The 9,914-nt window shown below is 54.7% G+C and overlaps 1 protein-coding gene across 2 annotated transcripts in view; it reads left to right on the top strand.

Annotated features, from left to right (window-relative positions):
• The first annotated feature begins 2,225 nt into the window (after window positions 1-2,225).
• Window positions 2,226-9,914, top strand: part of CHRM1 (cholinergic receptor, muscarinic 1) — a 13,321-nt gene continuing 5,632 nt past the window's right edge. Inside the window, exon 1 of one of the 2 annotated variants that reach the window (XM_011993414.1) lies at window positions 2,226-2,880. The gene's annotated coding sequence lies outside the window, so the exon portion shown is untranslated. The remainder of the gene's footprint in view (window positions 2,881-9,914) is intronic. The other variant, XM_011993416.1, reaches the window with a different exon arrangement.

The following is a 9,914-nucleotide window of genomic DNA, read 5'->3' as shown; positions in this document are numbered from 1 at the left end:
GCTTGCTCAGGCCGCTTCAACTAGAAAAAGGCCAAGCTGAATCCGCACCCAGGGCACTCTCCTCCTGCAAAGTAAGGGGGCCGAGACTGGGGCCGAGCCGCGCAAGGGCGACTCCACGTTCCCTCCGTGGCACAGAGGAGTGAATTCTCTACCAGGCGACCAAAAATAACAACCAGCAGGAGCCGAGACCCGAGAGTCAGCCCCCACCCCACCCAGCCAGAGATGGGGGAGAACTGGAGGGGGTCGCGCGGGGGCGGGGCCAAAGCCCCACGTGCGCCGCCTGCAGCCGCTTCAAGAAGCCCTTTGTCGCTAGCAGCCGCGTTCGTGCCGCACTCGGCGGCTTAAAATAAAGACAATGTTCCCAGCCTCCCTGCGGCTAAATCGGGCGCGAGTGCGGGGGTGGTGAGCGAGCCGGGCGGGAGCGCTTCTCCGGGTCCTACCTCTCTTCTCTCCTCCTGCCTCAGTTTCCCCATCTGATAAGGGTGACCTAGCCAAGTCTGCGCGGGGAAGTCAGAAGAGTGATACAGTGGTGGGGGTGGTGGGGGGGGCGTCATCCCCTTGCATCCGCGACTGCACAGACTTCAGAAGGAAGCCGCGTGGGACAGAGGGGGGCACTCAGGAGGAGGCAGGGGAAAGCTGGACACCCTCCCCGCCCGCCCACAAAATAAGTGTTTTTATTTCTAAAGGGACGTGTGCAGAGGCGGTGGGAGAAGAGAAAAGGGAGACCAAGGAGATTGGGGGGAGGTGGCAAAGAGGGTGCCTGATTCAGATTCGGAAATGGATGTTGTGTGTGGAGGCCTAACACCCCCACACTCAGCCACGTGTACGCGCACAAGTACACGCAGCCCCACCGCGCAGCCCAAGCCGCAGCCGCAAATCCAGGGCAGCCCAGTAGGGGGCATCCCGAGTCCACGCCCAAGGGTAGGGACTGGTCAAGTTCTGACCCAACCCTGACCAGCTGGGTGACCCTGGGATGAAGGGGGATGCTCACTTAGATTTCTGTCCAAGCTGCAGCGTCTGCTTGACTTCAGCAGGGAGGAGGACTGGGTGCCTGCTGGAACCCCAGCTGGCTTTGAGAAGCACAGATGCCCCCACATGTACCTGTCACGTGTGCCCACCAGTAGCAGCTGACCAAATCCCAGGAACTCCAGTTTCAGCTCCACTTGGCTCCATTGGCCAACTGGGCTCCTGGGTGAGAAAGCCCCAGGTTACCCTCAGGCACCAGCATTGGCGGGGTTGTTGGGGGGAGGGGGGCGCTCCGTGTGGGAATGAGTAGGGGAAACCCCTGCCCCAGACTCCAGAGCCCTGCGCTTAGAGCCAAGGGACCCGAGTCCAAACACCTGCCCACCACATGCTAATCATACCTCTGCTTTTCAGATTTCTCACCTACAAAATGGGGATAACTGATGCTCCCATTCCTTCCTGCCTCTCAAGCCAGGACTTTGACACAGCCCAGTGGGGCAAAGAACACAGCAGCCCCAGCAGGCAGTCCCTGCAGCCTCCAACTCTCCTCCCCAGTAGGCTCCCTGGGAAGTCTCTAGGGCCAAACGGAGGCGGTGCAGGACCCACATCTCTATGGCAAATGGCCCCCAGGGGTTCTATCTCTGAGGAAGCTCAACACAGAAGTCCAAACCAGCCTGGCAGGGAGGGATGCTGGCCTCACCAGTAGGGCTGAGGGAGATGGGGAGGAGGACTCATCTCCTCCCAGGTACACACCTGTGAGCCCTGAGTGGGAGTCAGGGGAGACAGAGTTTGACAAGCTGGGAGGAGAGCTGTCTGTCTGCCTGTCTGTCTTCCAAGTGGAAGCTTGGGGTGGAGCAGGCAGGTAGAGGCTGCCTCACTTGTCAGAATTAGCAAGTTCCACAGTTGGGCAACACTCAGCCACACATCAGATACAGACACACGTGTGCACATGCATCCTGCCTCCAGACTGACAGGGTCGCACCTGCATTTACACAGGCTACATGATGACATGAGGACACAGGGACACATACATGCAGGGCACTCAGCCACACATGGGGCAGGCACCTGGCCCTCTACTCATCCCCGAAAAGCAGACACCCATATAACCTCACAACGGGCTATGCATAGCCCAGTGCTAGTGCACACAGCCCAGCACGCGGGCACGTTCGCTCAGCCCCCCGGGCGGGTGCGCCAGCCCTCTGGGTCTGTTCCAAGTTGGAGCCTCTCACGTGAGGCCCAATGTGTCATTTCCAAACAGAAGGAATCTAGCTCTCTCGCAGCAGGGAGGAAGAGCAGGGTGTGTAGTTGGGTGGGTGGGCGCGTGGGCATGTGCAGGGGGGAGGGCGTGTGTGTGAGGGAAGCAGGCATGTGAATACCAGGGCAAGTGTGTTAGGGCATGGTGCACATGGGTTGGGGGCTCTAAGGTTGGGTGGGGGAAGGAGTCCAAGGAAACAGTGTGCCTTTGTGAGGGTGTGTGTGCCGCTGGGTCTGTGCAGTGGGTGTGGGTGTTTGTCTCCCTGTATCCGCCTTCTCTCCCGTCCTGGACTTTTAGCCTTCCTGGGCTCGCCTTCCTCATGTCCTTCCTCCTCCCTCCTGGGTCTCAAATTGGGTGCCCTGGTGAAGGAGGGGGGCACACTCCAGAACCTAGTCCAACCCCAGACGCTGCCTGAGGCTTCCCTCCAGCTCCCCTCCCTTCGTTTTCTCCCTTTCCTCCCTCCCTCTCTTTCCCTTTCTCCCTCCCCCCTAAGGCTGGCGTGCCAGGGGGTGGGACATGCCAATCACTGGCTGTGCCTCTCCCGCTGCCAGCACAGGGCGCAGCTCCCCCCGGGAGCCAGGTGTTTGGGTCCCTGGAGACGCCGCCGGCCCCCAGGGAGGCAGTGGGGCTGAGGACCCTACAGACCCCTCTTCAGCCCCATGGTGAGTACATTTGAGAGGGCTTGGGAGGGGCTGCTCTGAGGTAGAGGGTAGGAGGGTACTGGGGAGCGGGGGAGGGCAGGGACCAGAATGAGATGGAAATAGGGATGGACTCCCAGAGATAGGAGGAGGCCAGGCAGGGGTCTAGAGGGCAAGGGGGCTCTGTAGCATTGAACACTGGCTGCTCCAAACACTCGGCCTCCTGGCTTTGAGTGGATATATCTGATGTTTTTCTGGGCTTCAGCTGGCAGAGGAGATGGAGACCCCCCTCAGGAAACTGGACCTGAGGCCCAGAATGGATTAGGCTGCCTGGTAGAGGCAGAGCCCCCAGCACCCTAGGGGCAGAGTGGGAAGGGCAAGGGGCCAGGAAGCAGCCCTTGCCACCAGCATCCTGTGGGAGGTTGACCCCCATCTTGATGGGGGTGCCAGTCCCAGAACCTCCTCCTCTCCTCCCTCAGGACACCCTGAAACCCACCACCCCCGTCCACCTCAGCTCCCCCGAGATGGACTGAATCACTCTGCTGGCCAGACAGAGAAGCTGGAAGCCAAGGTGGGTGTCGGGCCAGAAGCCAGCAGACCAGGCAAAGAGCCCCAGGGCTCTTTGGGGACAAATGGGCACACGAATGGTCACACTGGCCAGGGAACGTGGCCCTGACGTGCGCAGGGGCCCAGAGGACCCTCCTTATATTTCTAGTATCTTGGGTTCCCGCAGGGTGGATCTCAGTCCTATATCCAGTCAACGCATGGATACCAATGGGCACCCATGCCAGGTACTCACCCCAGTGCCCGCAGACTGCACAATGTAGGGATGGGCTAGGGGCCATGAACTCTGATTCTTGTACAGCTGTCAGCTCCTGGGCAGGCCAGCTGGAGAGGGGGTCATCAGCTCTCACTAGGTCATCCAGACATGTGCAGCTTAGAGGTTACAGAGCCAGTGGAGACGGGTTCACCTCTTTGCACAAAACACACCTGCAGCTCCACCCAGACTGACCCAGGACCTCTGCCCAACTGGCTAGAAGGAGTCGGGCAGTCTCCGGTGGCCAGACGTCTCCTTTCTTGGGGTAATCAGCTGTTCACTAGGCTGTCAGATGAGAGTTCTCTGCCCTCTGACCTCAGCCACCTGGCAAGCTGAAGTCACTATCACTGCTGAGATATGAAAAGGAAGGAGGTAGTGAAATGGGCTGCAGAAGATGTGAGTCTTGGCTCGCAGCTGACAGCTGGCGGCTGGAGTTCTGAGAACTGGATTCTGAAGTGTAATGGGGAGTCCAAAGTGTCAAGAAGGGGCTAACCAGAGGTTAGAGGTCATATCAGACCTAGAAAGGAGGCTTTCATTGTATGGAGATACTGAGGCTGAGAAAGGGAAAGGGACATGCTCATGGTCGGAGAAGAGATATGTAGGGATCCAGTTGGCGCTTGGGCTCCGCATCCTCAGCACAACGCTGCGCTGCCGCCTCCATGAGCAGGAAGATGGGGTGGGAGAGCAGGGGGCGCAGTAAGCTCTGAGACGCAGAAGCTTGGGCTCCCAGCAGGCGGGGAGAGGTGGGTGAATTGCACTGGGTTTCTGCTCTGCTGTGGTGCCATGGTGATGCCTACAAGGATGGAGGAGGGAGGGAGAGAGAAGAAAGGAAATGAGGAGGGGAGTGCAAGGAGCCAGGAGCAGGGGGCTTGCGGAGAGGAGGATGAGGGACCCAGCATCTCTGATGCCACACTGGCAGAGTGAGGTCTAGGGTCCAGCTGCTCATGCCCACGCTCTGGCATGGTCTGGCCAAAGTCAGGCAACTGCTTAAGATCCATCATGGGTGAGCAAATTTGGCAGTGATTCTAGGGCTCATGCTCCTCTTCCAGCTAAGTGGTGGGTTTTATGTAGCATTTAACTGATGACTGCTGCCCTCCACAAGGCTGGTTGGCCCTCCCAATGGCAACTGTTGAGCCTTGAAAATGTGATCAATTCTATCTGTTTACTCCCTCATTCCCAAAGCCAGGCATCAGGGGTGGAAGTTTTGTGCACCTTAATGGGTCAAGAGCTGCCGTCAAAGAAAAGTTAACCCTGAGGGGAGAGCGGCCCCATCTGGGCTGGCTTCTGGGGTCAGGCCCTAGCAGAAGGGACCAGTGAGTAGACCTAGCCAGAAGGAGCACCCTCCTCATTGCATATGTGAGGCCTCAGGTGCCCAACCCCACAGCCCCCTCCACATACCTTCCACTCCCCAATATTATCCCCTCTCCCTAACCAGGACTCTACCAGCTTCCAGGCCCAAAATCACAAGATGGCTCCGCTCCTCCCTCCTAAATCTCTTCCCCAGCATCCCTCATTCTCTCCCTCCCCTTCCGTACTCCTTGGCCAGTGGTAAGTTCAGAAAAGCCTGGTGTTCAGGAATCCCTCTCCCCATTTCTCTTTCCCTGCCTCCCCCAGTGGTTCTCTCCCCTCCCAGTTCCTCTCACGAGCCAGATCCCCAGCCCCTAGGGATTGGTCCTGGGCGCTGGCAGTCAACAGTCTGGCCTGCTGTAATAAAGGCTCTGACCTCATCCCTTAACCCTTTGAGCCCAGGCTAACATTCTCCTCTCCCCAGTGACAAATGCCTTGGCACGTCCATGTCTGTCCTGTCACCTCACTTAGCTTCCCTGCAGCCGGGTGAGGCAGAGTTTCCTTGGTCCATTTTACAGACAAGGATGCTCTTGGCTATTTTTCTCCTATGCTCTCCAGCCAGGCAGGGCCTCACTCAGGGGTGCAAGGACCTGGCAGATGAGATGTGGGAGCTCGAGGGAGAAGAGGGACCTCTGGACCATGCTCTGGACCTGGTCCTGACCCCCACAGGCTCACCTTCAGGCTCCAGGGTCTGAAGTTGAGTACACACGCGTACATTTATTCCACAGGTATTTACTGAGCAACTACTATGTGCCAAGCCCTGGGATAAAGCACTGAATGAGACAGACACATCCCCTACCCTGTCCTTTAAAGGGCTTCAGCAGACCCACCCTCTTCCCACAGCGCTGTCATCACACATCACACGGATATACGACAGACACTGCCGCGCACACAAGGAGGCCAGATTCTGAAAGGAGGACCAATTGCTCATCGTTAACTGATTCAAAGCAGGGCTTGAGTAAGCTAGCTGAGGCGGGCAAGGAGGCTGGCGAACACCCCCAACCTCTCAAGAGCAGGAGTAGGGTTGGAGAGGTTGGTCTCGGAGGCAGACGGCCTGGATCCAAATCCTGGTTGCATCGCTGATGAGCTGTAAGGTCCTTCAGGTCATAATGCCTCCGGTTAGGCCTTTTGCAAACTGGGATAACAGGACCTACTTCACGAGGAGTTGTAACCGGCAGAGTAGATCGAGTTCATAATGGTTATGTATATAATGCCTAAAGCCATGTCTGGTATATAGTATGCAGCCACTAAATACCAGTTACTATAATATTAGTAATTTTTCTTTGCTGCTATTTATGTGTAAGGAGTATTAGTAATATTATTAAAGGCTTCTAACAGCTTTCATCAGGAGACCACAGTCCTAGAGAGAAGCTCCTCCCTGCTTTCTCACTGCCTTCCTGAACTCCAGGCAAAACACCTCTGAGGATGAGTCCCTACCCATCGCACAAAGCTATGGGCCCACCTCCACCATTCCCAGCCTGCTCACCCATGCATATACCCTCACACACAAACACTCATCCTAGGAGTTCACCCCATCCCACCGAAGGGCCACCAGGTCAGGACGGTCTTTTACCCAAGGTCACATAGCAAGACAAGAGCTTGCAGCTAGGCAGAGGCAGTGCCAAGGACTGCCTCAGGGGTCTTCCTGCTGCCCACTGCAATCCCCATTGACAAACTCACTGCATACATGAGCCCCAGCCCCCATGGATGCCTTCACAGGACGTGACCTGCAAATGCAGCTTCAAGCCCCCTTTTCAACCAGCTGGCTGACCTGAGTCCCTCCTTTTTAGAGATTCTAGAGCTACCACTGAACCCCGCACCCTAACCCTCAGCCTAGGGCTGGTCTCCCCAGGGGAATCTGCCACAATCATGGGAAACCGGGTTCTTTCACAGTCACCGTCTCACTGATCCCACAGGAGCCTTGGACAGGTAGAAGACCGCCCCACATCGACAGTTAAGGAGACTTGGACAAGGTCACACAGAAGGGACTAGAGCACATCTCCAGGAACCTTCTCCTGAGCTCTTTCTCTGTCCAAGAGAGGGCTGGGGGTGAGGACCTCTGCTTCTGCCACAGAGGAAAGGCAGTCATTCATTGATGGGTCTGTTCCTGGGCTCATCAGAGGGGGCAGAAGATCTAGATGGTGGCAAGAATCAGGTTCCAATTCTCTGAAACCTCTGGTGACTTCTCTTCCTGCCACCTGTCCCAGGAGAGAGGCCTTAGCCCCCATCCGGCATAGGTGGGGCAGAGGGGTTTTGCTGAGGCGGAAAGGACACAGGGTTGGAGCCCACAGGTGTGGGTCAGAATCCCACCTCCACCACTTCTGTGGGACCAGCAGAAATCTACTTTGCACCCTGAGCCTCAATGCCCTTATCCATAATATAAAGATAGAGCACCCCATAGGATGTCACTGAGGTGTCCTGTGGTTAAGGGAAAGAATATATATTAAGTACCTGCCATCCAGGAGGCATTAATTATGGTGGTTAGCAATATGACTATTAAAATGGAAGATTTGGAAGGGATTTCCAGACATCAAGGCAAGGGACTGCCGGCTTCTTCACCTCCAAGGACCCCTCTAAGAGAGGTCCTCACCTCCAGGGACTCCTTGAGTTACTTCTTCTCACACGCCCCCTGTTCTGAAAGCATTTTTTAATTCACCAAAGTTATAGCTAGCCTTGCGATGAGCACCATGTTCCCACCCTGAGTTGATGTCATTTCCAGCCCCAAGTGAGATAATGTAAGTGAGCCTTCAGCCTTGCCTCAGGGACCTGGGTTCTTTCTGTTCGGCACCTTGAGATGTTGGTTTCTGTACTCTGTAAAATCTCCCCAGACACCAGGCTTGTCCAACTCCTCCATTACAAATGAGCAAACTGGGAACCAGAGCAGAGGCGTGCCTGGGATCTGGAGGGGTAGGGGCATGGTGGGAAGAAGCTGGGCATTGGATCAGGAGAAGGAGTGGAGGATAACAACAGGCCTGGGTACAGTGGCTCACGCCTATAATCCCAGCACTTTGGGAGGCTGAGGCGGGCGGATCACTTGACATCAGGAGTTTGAGACCAACCTGGACAACATGGTGAAATCCTGCCTCTCCTAAAAATACAAAAATTAGCTGAGTGTGGTGGCAGGAGCCTATGATCCCAGCTACTCGGGAGGCTGAGACAGGAGGACTGCTTGAATCCAGAAGGCAGAGGTTGCAGTGAGCTGAAATCATATCACTGCACTCCAGCCTGGGTGATGGAGTAAGAGTTCATCTCAAAAAAAAAAAAAAAAGAATAACAATAAGGCTTTAACTTTTTAACTGAGTGTCTGTTTCAGTGCCAGGCACTCTGAATGGTATCATCCTCACAGCTGGGGATGAGGGCAGCAGAGGAATGAAAGATTGACTGGTTGCTGATGGTCACACAGCAAGGAAGGCTCAGCGCCGAGCTTCAAACCCAAGACTGGGAACTACAAGGCCAGCACTAGGGTGAATCAAGCAAGGCAACTCGCCTCAGAGCAAAATGTAAGAAGGAGACATAAAAATATTCACTAATCAAGAGAAATAATATCATAATAATATTTTTTTAAATCAAATAACAAATTCCAGCCCACAGGCTAGCTGGCTGTTTTTGTAAATAAAGTTTTATTGGAACCAAGGTCAGGATTAGGGTGAGGTGAGTGAGAAAGGGTTATGCAAGTACAGGGTAGACCCTGTCTTTATTTAACATGTTGTTCATCTTGGATTTTTTTTGCATTAAACTTCCATTTTTGTAAACATTACATTAAAATATTTTCTTGATTACTAAGTTTTGGGGCACCCCTTACATTCTGCATGGCAGGCAAGTGCCTGATTTTCACCTTACCCTAGTCCTAGTCCTAGCCTGCTGAGGTATAAGGAGTCAGGCTTTTTTTTTTTGAGACGGGGTCTCACTCTGGCACCCAGGCTGGAGTGCAGTGGCATGATCACGGCTTACTGCAACCTCTGCCTCCTGGGCTCAAGTGATCCTCCTGCCTCAGCCTCCCAAGTAGCTGGGACCACAGGTACCTGCCATCGTGCCCGGCTGATTTTTATATTTTTAGTAGAGACAGGGTTTCACCAAGTTGCTGAGGCTGGTCTCGAACTCCTGAGCTTATGTGATCCGTCTGCCTCAACCTCCAAAAGTGCTAGGATTACAGGCATGAGCCACCACGCCAGGCCTAAGGAGTCAAGCTTTAAAGGCTGCACCATGCCCAGGCAGATGAGAGGCCCCTGCAGCAGGGCAGGGTGCAGCCTCTCAGGCTGGCGACTTCCTCTTGTCTAACTCAGCCTTTGCAGGTCTTTGTCCAGGGCCCAGAGCTACAGAGCTGATCCAAACTACCAGGAGGGTATGGCATGGGGGGCAGTACCCAATCTAGGAGCCAGGAGACCTTGGACTAGACAATGCCTTCTACTCCCTTTTCTCTGGGCCTCAGCTGCTCCCTGTGAGCAATGGGCATTAAGTAGCACTGAGCTCAGAAGATGACAGTGACAAGAATTGCACAAATTCTCAAATTCTCAAGGGTAGTGTTTACCAGTGGCCTCACTGGGGAGAGCGCCAGCCTAATCCCAGCCTCCAGCCCAATGGCTGACTTTGTTTAAGGGAAAGGGTACGGCAAAACTCAGTAATCAAGACAAATCATATTTTAATGTAATATTTTTAGAATTCAAATTAGCAAACTATGATCCCCAGGCTGGCCTTCAGTTCTTGTAAATGAAGTTTCATTGGAACAAACTGCTTGGGCTCAAATCCTAGTTCCTACCTTCCTTGCATGATCTCTTACAAATTCTCTTGCTTTTCTCAGCCTCAGCTTCCTTATCTATAAAATGGAGACAATAGCTGAAGTGAGCCGAGATCGCACCACTGCACTCCAGCCTGTGTGACAGAGTGAGACTCCATC

Source organism: Mandrillus leucophaeus, unplaced genomic scaffold (assembly GCF_000951045.1).
Source record: "Mandrillus leucophaeus isolate KB7577 unplaced genomic scaffold, Mleu.le_1.0 Scaffold43, whole genome shotgun sequence".
Classification (NCBI taxonomy): Eukaryota; Metazoa; Chordata; class Mammalia; order Primates; family Cercopithecidae; genus Mandrillus; species Mandrillus leucophaeus.
This window is presented reverse-complemented; position numbering and strand designations above follow the sequence as displayed.